General features: G+C 50.1%; 1 protein-coding gene and 1 long non-coding RNA gene across 10 annotated transcripts in view; both read right to left on the bottom strand.

The window, feature by feature from the left end:
* Positions 1-3,210, bottom strand: part of LOC106723927 — a 5,184-nt gene extending 1,974 nt beyond the window's left edge. Inside the window, exon 1 of the long non-coding RNA XR_001359677.1 lies at positions 3,200-3,210. This is a non-coding gene — a long non-coding RNA (uncharacterized LOC106723927). The remainder of the gene's footprint in view (positions 1-3,199) is intronic.
* RALGPS1 (Ral GEF with PH domain and SH3 binding motif 1) overlaps positions 1-8,570 on the bottom strand; it is a 240,208-nt gene that overhangs the window by 58,496 nt on the left and 173,142 nt on the right. The window lies entirely within an intron of this gene.

The following is an 8,570-nucleotide window of genomic DNA, read 5'->3' on the forward strand; positions in this document are numbered from 1 at the left end:
AGCTCCTGCAAGCGTCTGCTCCCTGGTGGTCAGTGCACGTCATAGCAACTGGTCATTCCGCTGTTTGGTCGATTTGCATATTAGCCTTTTATTATATAGCATCGGTGTCTTTAAAACCCAGAGTTAAGAAGAGGCATGAAAGGGGTCTTGGCAGGGAGCCTAGCACGGTGCCAGGCACATGCGTGCCTACAACGCACTTTTTGTTGAATGAGTGGTGTTCTCTTAATTCCAGGAGACTATTAATCTGCTACTTATTAATGAGGTGTTCTGAACACAGATTTAAGCTGCATTTGGTCCAGCAACCAAAAGAGACTGTGGGTCTTAAAAAAAAAAGCATGGAGGAGAGACCCCTCTGTGTGTGGAGGGTGGGCGGCCCTCCCATCCCGGCCGGGCAGGAGCCGGCAGCTGTCTCCCGGCGCCTGCCGAGCTGGATGGCGGCCGTGAATACTTTCTTTCTTAGTGAAGCTCTTCTCTGTGTGTGCTGAATCACAGCATTCACGGGGGGAGTGGGGACAAGAGCATTACTAAGTGGATACCAGGCATCAGCTGGGGCAGGGGTGGGAGACCTGGCTGGGCCAAGGCTCGAGCAGGAAAGGAACGTGACACCGGCTCCTCCAACGGCGTCTCTACCACCCCCGTGGTGGGTGCTGGGGGGCCAGATGAACACTCAGACCACAGACCTCAGCAGGGGGTGGGGGGGTGAAGAGACAGGCCAGAAATAGGCTGAGCGTCTGGGGCGTCAGCTGGGATTTGCCCCTTCCAGCAAGTCAGGGCTCAAGCATTCTGTTTACCAAATACTCTGCACACATAGAAACCAGGACGGTCTGGCTCCACGTGAAAGGGGACGGGGAGGGTCTCTCCAGGGTGGATTTCGAGGTGTTGGAAGCTTCTCTGCCTGGTGATTTCACCCCGGCCTCGTGCCTGGGAAACGCACTCCAGCGGTCTCTTGCCAGGAGCCCTCATTTATCTGCCCAGCTGACTCCCTGGGCCCCGGGAAAGACAAGCAAAGTCATCAGCTGCTCCCTGTCCCTGGATGGGCATCTCCGCAGGCGTCTGTGGGGGCCGCTCACTGCCCCTGGACGGGCATGTCCACAGGCATTTGTGGGGGTCGCTCACTGCCCCTGGACGGGCATGTCCACAGGCATCTGTGAGGGCCACTCACTGCCCCTGGATGGGCATGTCCGAAGGCGTCTGTTAGGGGCTGGGATCCTCCCGCACTGACCATAAGGCTGCCTTCTGTCCCTCATCTCCCATTTGGTACAAAGGTCTTGTCTGACACAGACAATGTTCCAGAAGCAACAATTTTTTAAAATTTTTATATAGAATGGGGATGATTTAAAGCAGCTTTGGAAATTTCCTGTGAATTTTTTATTATGAAGATACAAAGAAAACCAGCAAACTAAAATGAACTCTCCCCTGTCTCTATCCCGAGTCTGCCCTCCTGGGGATGGGCCCCGGCCACAGCTGCACATGGGAGAGCAGGGACAAGACCAAATGAACGTTCCTCCAAATACCGTTATGATGACAAAATGAAAACCAGGCAAATAAGTCTCAGCAAATTGGCTTTGAGCAAATTGACCTGGAGCCCAAACTCTGGTGCTCAGATGGGGCTTAATAAATATTTGTTGACTGAATAGCAAATGTGTTTGACTGTTAGGTGATATCCAGACCCGAGGAGAAGCACTGCCCGGACTCTGTCCCCTGGCAGTGGGTTGAAGAGTCAGGAATGAAGTAGATCATCCATGAGCAGGCCCTCGAAGCTGCTCTGGAACGGAGCATGCGCCCTGCGCTGACATGTGTTCGGCAAGCGTGGAACAGACAGTGCCTTCAAAGGGCTTTCCACTCGGCCTGGACACCTCTGTGACACTGGGCAGTCCAAGACAACCAGTAGCACTGCCTCAGCATCCTCCCATAAGTGCAAGTCTCCTAACTTCTCACCAGGGCCAGGAAGCACGTGTTTCCCACAAGTCACAGGATCTGACCACAATACCTCCAGGAGAGGAGAGGCCCAGCTGGCTCGCTCCACCTCACAGGCAGCTGTTTTATTATTAGCAAATCTGGATGGACAGAGGATTCTGGCAGTTCTGCAGGTTTCCTGATGCTCAGACCCTCCTCCAGACCTTTGCAATACCAGCTGACCAGGAGAGGAGGGGCCTTGCCTTCTTGGCCCTTAACTACGGATCAACTTCACTGGAACCTTGATCACTAAAACCGCCAAACTTCCTCAAATCTGAGAAACCATCAACTGGTAAATGCCTCATGTTCCAGTAAAAAATAAAAGGTGCTGCCAATTAAACCTTGACATGCTATTAACTTTAAGATGCATCCTGATTTCAGAGATCTCAAAACAAGAAAAAATGTATTAGAATTGAAAAAATGCAATGTGTTTTCAGGATAACTGTGTTCTTGCTGGCTTTGAGGTAGGTCTTAATCCCTTATTCCCTAGCTTGTGGCCTGGTGCAAAGGACTTCATTTTGCTAAGGCTCTGTATACTTGTTAGTAGAACAGAAGAGTAATGCTTCCCTCATAAATTTTTAGAGGAGAAAAAAATAAAATGTTGAGCTTGATATCTAGTACATCACAGGTAGCTACGTAAGGTGCTCTAACAAGGCTTGTGGGGACAACACATTTTGTTATCTGCTGGTGCCCAGGTGGTTCTGAGCTGAACCAATCTATGAATTATTGAGACTGAAGTTTCCCAACAGACTATGACCAAGAGATCAACAACAGCAGTGAGGAAGGCAGTTTGGGCAAGAAGACACATTCAGTTGGGATGTAGGGACTTCCTGTTCCTAAAATGGAGGAGTGATTGAAGTAATTCTCTGGTCAATAGCAATGATAAGATCTGGACCAGGGGTCCTCAAACTACGGCCCGCGGGCCACATGCAAATACAAATATTGTATTTGTTCCCATTTTATTTTTTTACTTCAAAATAAGATATGTGCAGTGTGCATAGGAATTTGTTCATAGTTTTTTTTTAAACTATAGTCCGGCCCTCTAATGGTCTGAGGGTCAGTGAACTGGCCCCTGTTTAAAAAGTTTGAGGACCCCTGATCTGGACAATATACAAACACAAACTAATAGAAAGCACTTGAAAACAACCTAAAGCAATGGAAATTGGAGGAGACATGGTCCTTGGGAGATGGGAAGCACACTAGAGCACTGCCCAGTTTATGGTGAATCATGGGAGAACAGAACTAAAATGGAATGTAGCAGTATTATTGGCTGGGAAGACGGAAAGCGATTGGACATTGAGGATGAAAACTGAAGAGGAAAATGCCAGAAAGGAGAAAACCACAGAGAAAAAGCTCCAAAATTGCTATACAACCCCCCTCCAAATCCTTAGTTAACCCCTAAATTTTTTATGTGTAGACAGGACTCTAAGGAGCCCAAAAACTCCCCAAAGGAAGCAATAGCTGGGAGGCAGAGAATTCAACCCTGCCTGGAAGATAGAATTGGGAGTTCAAGTCTTGTCAAGTTAAAGGGGTTTAGCAAACACTTACGGCTTTTGATTTAATTCCAGAAAACCATGTCTTACAAATAAGTACAGGACTAAGGGTTATACCCTAGGGCTATGGGCAAAACCAAAACAAATCTATCTGAACAAAATCTAAAACCAACCTCTACAAGCTCAAGTGGATATGCCTGCTAGAACAAAACATAACATTCTTCATAGGAAAACAATAAAATAGTCTTTTCAATGTATCATCCAAAATGTCCACTATGCAATTAAAAAATATAGAGACACACAATCAAGAGAAATAATAGTCAATAAAACCAGACCCACTGATGAACCAGATGATGGATTTAGTAAATAAGAACTTTAAAATGGTTATTATATGCACAGGATTTTCAGTAAATGAAAGATAGAATAAATAAATGGTTAGAGAATCTCAGAAGAGAAAAGGGACCTATAAATAAACCTAGGTAAATTCTAGAAACAGCAGTAAATTCTAGAAATAAAATACCTGACATAAAACATATTTTGGATGAAATCAATAGTAGATTAGTACTGCAGAAGAAAAGATCAGCAAACTTGAAGACAGGTAATAGAAATGATCCAAACTGAAGAACAGAGTGAAAAAAGGGAAAAATAAATAAATACACGGAGCTTCAGTGACCAGTGGGACAATACCTAGTGTATAAATGGAATTCCAGAAAGAGAGGGGAGAGAGAATTGGGCAGAAGAAATATCTGAAGGAATAATGACCAAAAATTACCCCCACATTCCCAAATTCAGTAAGAAACATCAGCCCATCGATCTAAGATGCTCAGTGAAGGCTACATATAATAAATACAAAGAAAACCACATCTAGTCACACCACCGTCAAACTGCTTACAGTCAAAGATAAAGAGAAATCTTAAAAGAAGTCAGAGAGAAAAAGACTATGTACACAGGAACAACAATAAAGAAGAAAACTGACTTCTGATCAGAAACAATGTAGGCCAGAAGGCATTTAAAAAGTTCTAAGTGGGGAGGAGGTCAATTTGGGATACCTGAAGCTTGAAATGCTGGTGAGACTCTGAGGTTGCAAAGTACAACAAAGGTCTCCTCCCAAGCACTCCCTGATAACACACATTATCCATGCATTTCCCCCAACACACTCCTACCACACACACAGTGCCTCAGTTCAACATCTCAACATTCCCAATAGAAAAAAAAGTATAGCTGTCAGGAAGGTGAAAATACATGAAATCATTTATACAAACTGAGAGACATAATTAAGGTTCTTTGTATTGTGCCACCATGTAAACAATACATATGTTTTCATCCTGATAAAAACTCTAGTAAGAAAAATGAAGATCTTCTCCTCCTTAAATGCTTTAGTCACATGACGTTTTGGTCCAATAGGCTGGCGGAAATGTGGGAATAGTGCTCCTAGAGGAGGTCAGGGGAATCCAAGATCCAGGAGCCATCAAGGTAGAAACCTGGCAAATGTGCTGCGTAAGTGTGGGAGGAGCTTGGAGCAGCAGCAGCACGCAGTTTCCTGAGCAACTGCTGAATGCTGAATGCCAGGCATTGTGCTAAGTGCTTCAGGTGCATTATCTTAATCCTCACACCACCCCTGAGGAGTATTATCATTCCCTTTTTTAAAATGAAGAAACAAAGTTTGAAAGGGAATCAGAAAGTTGCCAGGTTAGTCACAGAGTTGGGATTTGAGCCCAGGTCTGTTAGACTCTAAGCCACAGCTATTCACCCTCCCGCAGTCAGCCGTTCATGTGTTCATCCCACTGGACTGGGCTGGACAAAAGAAGAGCTCTACATGGCTACGCCCCCAGTGCTCAGGGAACCCACAGCCAAGGAGGCAATAAAGGTTACTATAGCCAGCACTTATTGAGCACTTACTATGGACTAGCCATTGTGTGTGACACTTAATGTGTCCCATCGTATTTAATTTTCACAGCAGTCCTATGTGGTAAATCCTTGTATCGTCTCCATTTTACAGGTGAGCAAAGGGAGGCTCCGGTTGGACTAGGATTTGACTCCACGGCTCGGGCTCCTCAGCAGCATAAACTGCCCAAGGCACCAAAGGGGCAGGGGCCATGCAAAGACGGACAGGGCAAGGCCACCTGGAGCTCCTCCCCCGCTTGATGAGATCCTAGGAACGTGGACTTGAGAAAGCAAGTTTGTTTTCAAGGGACTTCGGCTGCATCTGTTCCAGAGAGAGGGAATGTCCAGGGAATTCCCCCTCCTCACCGACCCGACCTGGTGAGTCCAACTGCTTCTCTTACCAGCGTGGCTGCAACCATCTCCCCAGCTCTGGATGACTTGTCTGCCACTCCCATCAATCCAGGCTGCACGCAACCATCACTGGGGCTTTTAAAAGTAGCAGCAAGTTGGAACACTGCCATGCTTAAAGTCTCTCAGTGGCTCCCGAGCTTCCCTGGGATAAAGCCCCACCTCTCTCCCGAGGCCTCATGCTCTGCCCTGCTCCCCTTCTCTCCTCAGCCAAGCGCACTTTTCAGCTCCTCGAACTCCCTGCGCTGCTCCTGCCTCAGGGTCTGCTCCAGTTACTGCTGCTGTAACAAGCTCCCACCCAAACTTAGCAGCCTACAGCTACCGTTTTCTTATCGCCACGGATTCTTCAGTCAGGACTTCAGATATGGAACAGTGGAGTGCCTTATCTTTGCTGATGTCTGGGGCCTCAGCAGGAAGACTCTCTAGCGAGGGTGACTCGATGGGCAGGAGCTGAATCGCTGAGAGGCATCTTTCCTCACACGTCCGGGGTGGGTGCTGGCTGGACCTATGCCATGGACGGCCTCTGCGTGCCTCCTTCCGGGCAGCGGGGCTTCTCAGGCTCCAGCCTGGCTCGAGGCTCCAAAACAGTGTCCCAGTGAACAAGGCAGAAGCTGCACTGCCTGTTCTCCCCCAGCCTTAAGTCCAGGAGTATCACTTCCATTGCATTCTATTGGCTACAAGCAAGTCCGGAACCACCCGATTCAACGGAGAGGGCAGAGCCCTGCCCCTCCAAGGTCTCATGTGGACCAGGAGATACCACTGGGGCTATCTCTCTGAAAAAGCAATCTACCACACGGCCTTTACACACTATTGCCTTGCCCAGACCAACATCTTCTCTCCAACCTCCCTACCTGCTAATTCTCACCAGCGTCCAGGTTTCAGCTGAAGCACCTCTTTCTAAGGAGCCTGCCTTGACTGCCCCACCCAGGCTTAGTCAGGCCTCCGGCTTACATTTGCCCTTAGCGCCCAGCACTTCTCATGTACCCCAGTCAGTCTGTCTGTCTCCCCTCCTGACTGTGAGCTCTATGAGGACAGGGACTTTCGCTTCCTGGTGTTGGCTCAGAGCGGTTCCACACCCTGGAGAAGAGAGACAGACATCCTGGAGAAGAGAGAGGAGGAGGAAGGGGGAAAGAAGGTTATATGCCAGCCTCCAGCTGCCAAGGCTGTAGCTCAAAAAGAAATCCACTGGGTGCCCTGTGCTCCTGCTGACCTCGAGCCCCCGGCCTGCCACAGCCTCACCACCAGCGGCATGACCACCGCCCCACCGGGCCCCTCCAGGCCTTCTGGGGATCCACAGAATGGATGGGCATCTTCACCCCCAATCCAGCTGTCTGGCTGATGCTGTGGCCTATAACATACTGGGGTCTTTTGCAAAGACCCACCTTCTAAAAAGGGATGGACCGACAAAGGGTGAAAGGAGACCGTCCGAGCATGTGAAGGAGGCTGAGGCAGGAAGAGACATTTACTCCCTGCAGGGACAGAAGTCGGGTCCTGAGGAGGGGAGGGTCATGATGGACCTGTCTGCCCAGGGACCAAGAACATGATTCATTGTGCTTAGGAGTGGGGAGAACTCCATTAAAATTTCTCTCCCAATTTGTACCCAAACATCAGCACTACCACCATCTTCATCACTAATTTTTTTTAAAGTAAAGAAGAGTCACCATGGGTATCTTGCATGGCTGTTGTCCAGGCAGAGGGGTGCACTGTGCCCGGGGGCCCCTTCCCAACCTGCCCCGCCCCCCTCCTGGAGAACCGCTCACTTGTGGGCCCAGTGCTGTCTCCTTTCTTGCTCGGACTTACAAGCTGCACCTTGATGACGACTGTGCTGAGGACTCGATGGTCCCGCATTATTTCTTCCTTGAAAAGCCTGACTGGGGGGGTGGGGGAGGGGTCACAGTAACCCACCTGATCCCAGAGTCTGAGTTCAGTCCACTGGGGCATCCTTGCCCTGTGCCAAGCCCTTTCGCGAGTGACCTCACAGAACGCTCGCCGCAGCCCTTGGAGGTGGATTACTAGTTTTTGCTCATTTGCTGATGCATGAATGGGACACCCAGAGAGGTGACTAAATCAAGGCCACTCAGGTGGGAAGTGACAGTGCTTCTCCAGTGCTCCTCACCCCAGCTGCGGTGTCCCCTGGTCCTAGGCTCCCGCCTCCCTCCCGCTAACTTTCCCAGCTCAGATGCTACTGGCTGCTGTGCAGACAGCCTTGGCTCCCTTCCCCAGGGTTCCGAGAGGGGACTGAAGTCCAGGAAGGCCATCGGCAGGGCTGCCCTGCTGCCCCCCTGGGGACAGGGACTTCCGGGGAGCCCCAGCTCCCTGCAGCACGCACACTGTTGCCTACACAGCTGGAGCAGCTCTCAGCCCATTACCTGAGTTGGAGGGGAAGCTGTCTGCTCTGCAGAGCAAACCGGGAGCTGCCTAGGGTTTGGGGAGCAGGCGGGCCAGGGAGCAGAGCCGGGCCAGGCTGCCTGTGCCAAGGAAGGGAGGGGGGGCTGCCGAAGCCGCCAAAGCGGGCTGGGGGAGGGGCCGGGCCAGCTGGGGCCGGAGCTAGTGTGACATCACTGGGCGCCCGCCTCTGTCTGGGGCTGAGGGGAGGCCCTGAGCCTTTCTGGGGCCTGGGGGATCCTCTTGCATTGGTGGGTGGAGAGAAGTGCCTGTAGCCAACCAGGGTCAGGCTGTGCTCACAGTTTCCTCCAGCGGCATGTAAAGGCTCCACAAAGGAGTTGGGAGTTCAAATGAGGCTGCAGCAGACAGCCTGAGCCTGAGGACGACCGAGCCCTGCGCTGTGCCTCCTGGGCTGGACCTGCAGAGCATGGCCCTGAGGCGGCC

The sequence above is a fragment of the Myotis brandtii genome, unplaced genomic scaffold (assembly GCF_000412655.1).
Source record: "Myotis brandtii unplaced genomic scaffold, ASM41265v1 scaffold68, whole genome shotgun sequence".
Lineage (NCBI taxonomy): Eukaryota > Metazoa > Chordata > Mammalia > Chiroptera > Vespertilionidae > Myotis > Myotis brandtii.